Genomic DNA, 7,500 nt, shown 5'->3' on the forward strand with positions numbered 1-7,500 from the left:
CTAAAGGATGACCAGTAGTTGTGGTTCTCGCCCCGGGCCGTGGGTCTGAGTATGGCCCAAGTGGGACACTTGTGTCGGACTAGGGAGGCTCTGCCGTGCCCCCTTGAGGTCTAAAGGATGACCAGTAGTTGTGGTTCTCGCCCCGGGACTTGGGTCATAGTATAGCCCAAGTGGGACACTTGTGTCGGACTAGGGAGGCTCTGCCGTGCCCCCTTGAGGTCTAAAGGATGACCATGAGGTCAAAAGGATGACCAGTAGTTGTGGTTCTCGCCCCGGGACTTGGGTCAGAGTATGGCCCAAGTGGTGCACTTGTGTCGGTCTAGGGAGGCTGTGCCGGTCCCCCTGGAGGTCTAAAGGATGACCAGTAGTTGTGGTTCTCGCCCCGGGACTTGGGTCAGAGTATAGCCCAAGTGGAGCACTTGTGTCGGACTAGGGAGGCTGTGCCGGGCCCCCTGGAGGTCTAAAGGATGACCAGTAGTTGTGGTTCTCACCCCGGGTCGTGGGTCCGAGTCTGGCCCGAGTAGAGCACTTTGGTCGGCTACCGGGGGGTGTGCCGTGCCCCCTGGAGGTCTAAAGGATGACCAGTAGTTGTGGTTCTCGCCCCGGGACTTGGGTCAGAGTATAGCCCAAGTGGAGCACTTGTGTCGGCCTAGGGAGGCTGTGCCGGGCCCCCTGGAGATCTAAAGGATGACCATGAGGTCAAAAGGATGACCAGTAGTTGTGGTTCTCGCCCCGGGACTTGGGTCAGAGTATAGCCCAAGTGGAGCACTTGTGTCGGCCTAGGGAGGCTGTGCCGGGCCCCCTGGAGGTCTAAAGGATGACCAGTAGTTGTGGTTCTCGCACCGGGACTTGGGTCAGAGTACAGCCCAAGTGGAGCACTTGTGTCGGTCTAGGGAGGCTGTGCCGGGCCCCCTGGAGGTCTAAAGGATGACCATGAGGTCAAAAGGATGACCAGTAGTTGTGGTTCTCGCCCCGGGACTTGGGTCAGAGTATAGCCCAAGTGGAGCACTTGTGTCGGACTAGGGAGGCTGTGCCGTGCCCCCTGGAGGTCTAAAGGATGACCAGTAGTTGTGGTTCTCGCCCCGGGACTTGGGTCAGAGTATAGCCCAAGTGGAGCACTTGTGTCGGCCTAGGGAGGCTGTGCCGGGCCCCCTGGAGGTCTAAAGGATGACCATGAGGTCAAAAGGATGACCAGTAGTTGTGGTTCTCGCCCCGGGACTTGGGTCAGAGTATAGCCCAAGTGGAGCACTTGTGTCGGACTAGGGAGGCTGTGCCGTGCCCCCTGGAGGTCTAAAGGATGACCAGTAGTTGTGGTTCTCGCCCCGGGACTTGGGTCAGAGTATAGCCCAAGTGGAGCACTTGTGTCGGACTAGGGAGGCTGTGCCGTGCCCCCTGGAGGTCTAAAGGATGACCAGTAGTTGTGGTTCTCGCCCCGGGACTTGGGTCATAGTATAGCCCAAGTGGAGCACTTGGGTCGGACTAGGGAGGCTGTGTCGTGCCCCCTGGAGGTCTAAAGGATGACCAGTAGTTGTGGTTCTCGCCCCGGGACTTGGGTCAGAGAATAGCCCAAGTGGGACACTTGTGTCGGACTAGGGAGGCTCTGCCGTGCCCCCTGGAGGTCTAAAGGATGACCAGTAGTTGTGGTTCTCGCCCCGGGACTTGGGTCAGAGTATAGCCCAAGTGGAGCACTTGTGTCGGACTAGGGAGGCTGTGCCGTGCCCCCTGGAGGTCTAAAGGATGACCATTAGTTGTGGTTCTCGCCCCGGGACTTGGGTCAGAGTACAGCCCAAGTGGAGCACTTGCGTCGGACTAGGGAGGCTGTGCCGGGCCCCCTGGAGGTCTAAAGGATGACCAGTAGTTGTGGTTCTCGCCCCGGGCCGTGGGTCTGAGTATGGCCCAAGTGGGACACTTGTGTCGGACTAGGGAGGCTCTGCCGTGCCCCCTTGAGGTCTAAAGGATGACCAGTAGTTGTGGTTCTCGCCCCGGGACTTGGGTCATAGTATAGCCCAAGTGGGACACTTGTGTCGGACTAGGGAGGCTCTGCCGTGCCCCCTTGAGGTCTAAAGGATGACCATGAGGTCAAAAGGATGACCAGTAGTTGTGGTTCTCGCCCCGGGACTTGGGTCAGAGTATGGCCCAAGTGGTGCACTTGTGTCGGTCTAGGGAGGCTGTGCCGGTCCCCCTGGAGGTCTAAAGGATGACCAGTAGTTGTGGTTCTCGCCCCGGGACTTGGGTCAGAGTATAGCCCAAGTGGAGCACTTGTGTCGGACTAGGGAGGCTGTGCCGGGCCCCCTGGAGGTCTAAAGGATGACCAGTAGTTGTGGTTCTCACCCCGGGTCGTGGGTCCGAGTCTGGCCCGAGTAGAGCACTTTGGTCGGCTACCGGGGGGTGTGCCGTGCCCCCTGGAGGTCTAAAGGATGACCAGTAGTTGTGGTTCTCGCCCCGGGACTTGGGTCAGAGTATAGCCCAAGTGGAGCACTTGTGTCGGCCTAGGGAGGCTGTGCCGGGCCCCCTGGAGATCTAAAGGATGACCATGAGGTCAAAAGGATGACCAGTAGTTGTGGTTCTCGCCCCGGGACTTGGGTCAGAGTATAGCCCAAGTGGAGCACTTGTGTCGGCCTAGGGAGGCTGTGCCGGGCCCCCTGGAGGTCTAAAGGATGACCAGTAGTTGTGGTTCTCGCACCGGGACTTGGGTCAGAGTACAGCCCAAGTGGAGCACTTGTGTCGGTCTAGGGAGGCTGTGCCGGGCCCCCTGGAGGTCTAAAGGATGACCAGTAGTTGTGGTTCTCGCCCCGGGCCGTGGGTCTGAGTATGGCCCAAGTGGGGCACTTGCGTCGGACTGGGGAGGCTCTGCCGCGCCCCCTGGAGGTCAAAAGGATGACCAGTAGTTGTGGTTCTCACCCCGGGTCGTGGGTCCGAGTCTGGCCCGAGTAGAGCACTTTGGTCGGCTACCGGGGGGTGTGCCGTGCCCCCTGGAGCCATGGGAGTGAGCTCCAGCAGACTGGTATTTTTCGGAGAACCAGGCCCACACTCCTCAGACTTTGTGCCCAGGGACAGGCCACCAAAATCGGCCGCGGCTCGTGCACTTTGCCCCTGCGTTTCTCCCAGAACCAGAGCCGGAAAAATCCCAAAATTGATGCCCAGAGATAGTCGACTCTGCCTGGAATAGATTGCCACCCAAACCCGCCAACTCACGCTGGTTTTCCGATGGCCTCACCTACTAACCCGAGCATGGTCATCGCTCGCACCTTCCAAAACCTCCAGGGGCGCAGGCACTTTTCATTTACTGGCCATAAGGCCGACCGCCTTAAGCGTTAAGCGATAAGCGAAAGGCTTAGTTTGGACTTAGTTTTTGGAGCGACGAGGTCGCCGTTTTGTCAATTCTGAACCGATTTTCACGCGGTTTTCGACTGCCTGCGCCTGGGGAGCCGCCCAGAAGCCCCAGGCAGTGTTCTGGGTGGACTTCCGGACCGGTCCGGACCCGGTACCGGCCGGGGGAACCGCACCACGCCTCTCGGGCGTTTCTACACCGATTTTCGCGGGGTTTTCGACTGCATAGACGGGGCCACCTGCTGCAGGGCCCGAGGGAGGGCCTTACTGAGCTGGGTCCGACGCAGGGCCCGGTTCCTGGAGCCCGCTGGGGGGGGGGGGGGGTTCTCTAAGGCTCACGGCGGGCTGCTGAGGGGCCGGATCGGATGCAGACAGGCGCTCCTCTGCCCAGGTCTTTGCTCCCCTGCCCCACTAGGAATGGAAGACACACTGCCAACAGCTTCTGGAGGGTGATGGGCCCTGCTGCAGACCAGGTCCGACCCAGGTTTCAGCTATCCCACCCCGCAGGGACTTAAAGACACACTGCCATCAGCTTCTGGAGGCTGCTGAGCTCTACTATAGAGCAGGTCCGACCCAGGTTTCAGCTCCTGCAGCCCACTAGGACTTAAACACACACTGCCATCAGCGTCTGGATGGTGATGGGCCCTGCTGCAGACCAGGTCCGACCCAGGTTTCAGCTATCCCACCCCGCAGGGACTTAAAGACACACTGCCATCAGCTTCTGGAGGCTGCTGAGCTCTACTATAGAGCAGGTCCGACCCAGGTTTCAGCTCCTGCAGCCCACTAGGACTTAAACACACACTGCCATCAGCGTCTGGATGGTGATGGGCCCTGCTGCAGACCAGGTCCGACCCAGGTATCAGCTCCTGCACCCCGCAGGGAATTGAAGACACACTGCCATCAGCTTCTGGAGGCTGCTGAGCTCTGCTATAGACCAGGTCCGACCCAGGTTTCAGCTCCTGCACCCCGCAGGGAACTAAACACACACTGCCATCTGCAACTGGAGGCTGCTGAGCCCTGCTGCAGACCAGGTCCGACCCAGGTTATGGCTCTCCCACCCCCCTGGGACTTAAACACACACAGCCATCAGCTTCTGGATGGTGATGGGCCCTGCTGCAGACCAGGTCCGACCCAGGTTTCAGCTCCTCAACCCCGCAGGGACTTAAACCCACACCGCCATCAGCTTCTGGAGGGTGATGGGCCCTGCTGCGGGCCAGGTCCGACCCAGGTTTCAGCTCTCCCACCCCGCAGGGACTTAAACACACACAGCCATCAGCTTCTGGGGGCTGCTGAGCCCTGCTGCAGACCAGGTCCGACCCAGGTTTCAGCTCTCCCACCCCGCAGGGTCTTTAACACACACACTGCCATCAGCTGCTGGAGGCTGCTGAGCTCCGCTATAGACCAGGTCCGACCCAGGTTTCTGCTCCTGCACCCCGCAGGGAATGAAAGACACACTGCCATCAGCTTCTGGAGGCTGCTGAGCCCTGCTGCAGACCAGGTCCGACCCAGGTATCGGCTCTCCAACCAGGCAGAGACTTAAACACACACACACACACACACACTGCCATCAGCTTCTGGGGGCTGCTGAGCTCTGCTGTAGACCGGGTCCGACCCAGGTTTCTGCTCCTCCACCCCGCAGGGACTTAAACACACACTGCCACCAGCTTCTGGAGGGTGATGGGCCCTGCTTTAGACCAGGTCTGACCCGGGATATAGCTCTCCCACCCCGCAGGGACTTAAACACTCACTGCCATCAGCTGCTGGAGGCTGCCGAGCTCTGCTGCAGACCAGGTCCCACCCAGGTTTCTGCTCCTGCACCCCGCAGGGACTTAAACACACACTGCCACCAGCTTCTGGAGGGTGATGGGCCCTGCTGTGGACCAGGTCCGACCCGGATATCAGCTCTCCCACCAGGCAGGGACTTAAACACACACTGCAATCAGCTGCTGGAGGCTGCTGAGCTCTACTATAGACCAGGTCCGACCCAGGTTTCAGCTCTCCCACCAGGCAGTGACTTAAAGACACACTGCCATCAGCTGCTGGAGGCTGCTGAGCTCTTCTATAGACCAGGTCCGACCCAGGTTTCAGCTCTCACACCAGGCAGGGACTTAAACACACACTGCCATCAGCTGCTGGAGGCTGCTGAGCTCTGCTATAGACCAGGTCCGACCCAGGTTTCAGCTCTCCCACCAGGCAGGGACTTAAAGACACACTGCCATCAGCTGCTGGAGGCTGCCGAGCCCTGCTGCAGACCATGTCCGACCCAGGTTTCAGCTCTCCCACCAGGCAGGGACTTAGAGGCACGCTGCCATCAGCTTCTGGAGGCTGCTGAGCTCTGCCATAGACCAGGTCCGACCGAGGTTTCAGCTCTCCCACCCCGCAGGGACTTAAACACACACTGCCATCAGCTGCTGGAGGCTGCTGAGCTCTGCTATAGACCAGGTCCGACCCGGGATATAGCTCTCCCACCCCGCAGGGACTTAAACACACACTGCCATCAGCTGCTGGAGGCTGCTGAGCTCTTCTATAGACCAGGTCCGACCCAGGTTTCAGCTCTCCCACCCCGCAGGGACTTGAACACACACTGCCATCAGCTTCTGGAGGCTGCTGAGCTCTGCTATAGACCAGGTCCGACCCAGGTTTCTGCTCCTCCACCCCGCAGGGAATTAAAGACACACTGCCATCAGCTTCTGGATGGTGATGGGCCCTGCTGCAGACCAAGTCCGACCCGGGTTACAGCTCTCCCACCAGGCAGGGAATTAAACACACACTGCCATCAGCTGCTGGAGGCTGCTGAGCTCCGCTATAGACCAGGTCCGACCCGGGTTCCTGCTCCTGCACCCCGCAGGGACCAAAACACACACACTGCCATCAGCTTCTGGAGGCTGCTGAGCTCTTCTATAGACCAGGTCCGACCCAGGTTTCAGCTCTCCCACCAGGCAGGGACTTAAACACACACTGCCATCACCTTCTGCTGGCTGCTGAGCTCTGCTGCAGACCAGGTCCGACCCAGGTTTCAGCTCCTGCACCCCGCAGGGAACTAAACACACACTGCCGTCACCTTCTGCTGGCTGCTGAGCCCTGCTGCAGACCAGGTCCGACCCAGGTTTCAGCTCCTGCACCCCGCAGGGAACTAAACACACACTGCCGTCACCTTCTGCTGGCTGCTGAGCTCTGCTGCAGACCAGGTCCGACCCAGGTTATGGCTCTCCCACCCCGCAGGGACTTAAACACACACCGCCGTCAGCTTCTGGATGGTGATGGGCCCTGCTGCAGACCAGGTCCGACCCACGTTTCAGCTCTCCCACCCCGCAGGGGATGAAACACACACTGCCATCAGCTTCTGGAGGCTGCTGAGCTCTGCTAAAGACCAGGTCCGACCCAGCTTTCAGCTCTCCCACCAGGCAGGGAGTTAAAGACACACTGTCATCGGCTTCTGGAGGGTGCTGAGCCCTGCTGCACACCAAGTCTGACCCAGGTTTCAGCTCATCCACCCCGCAGGGACCTAAACACACACTGCCATCAGCTTCTGAGTGGTAATGGGCCCTGCTGCAGACCAGGTCCGACCCAGGTTTCAGCTCCTCCACCCCGCCATCACCAGCTGGAGGCTGGCTGCTGCTCCTGCACCCTGCCATCAGCTGCTGGAGGCTTCTGTTCCTCCACCCCGCCATCAGCAGCTGGAGGCTGGCTGCTGGAGGCTGGCTGCTGCTCCTCCACCCCGCCATCACCAGCTGGAGGCTGGTTGCAGCTCCTGCACCCCGCCATCAGCTGCTGGAGGCTGCCTGCAGCCCCTGCACCCCGCCATCAGCTGCTGGAGGCTGGCTGCAGCTCCTGCACACCGCCATCAGCTGCTGGAGGCTGCCTGCAGCTCCTGCACCCCGCCATCAGCTGCTGGAGGCTGGCTGCTGCTCCTGCACCCCGCCAGCAGCTGCTGGAGGCTGGCTGCTGCTCCTCCACCCAACCATCAGCTGCTGGACGCTGGCTGCTGCTCCTGCACCCCGCCATCAGCTGCTGGAGGCTGGCTGCTGCTCCTCCACCACCCAACCATCAGCTGCTGGACGCTGGCTGCAGCTCCTCCACCCCGCCATCAGCTGCTGGTGGCTGGCTGCAGCTCCTTCACCCCGCCATCAGCTGCTGGTGGCTGGCTGCAGCTCCTTCACCCCGCCATCA

Source organism: Nothobranchius furzeri, unplaced genomic scaffold (genome assembly GCF_043380555.1).
Source record: "Nothobranchius furzeri strain GRZ-AD unplaced genomic scaffold, NfurGRZ-RIMD1 Scf098, whole genome shotgun sequence".
Lineage (NCBI taxonomy): Eukaryota > Metazoa > Chordata > Actinopteri > Cyprinodontiformes > Nothobranchiidae > Nothobranchius > Nothobranchius furzeri.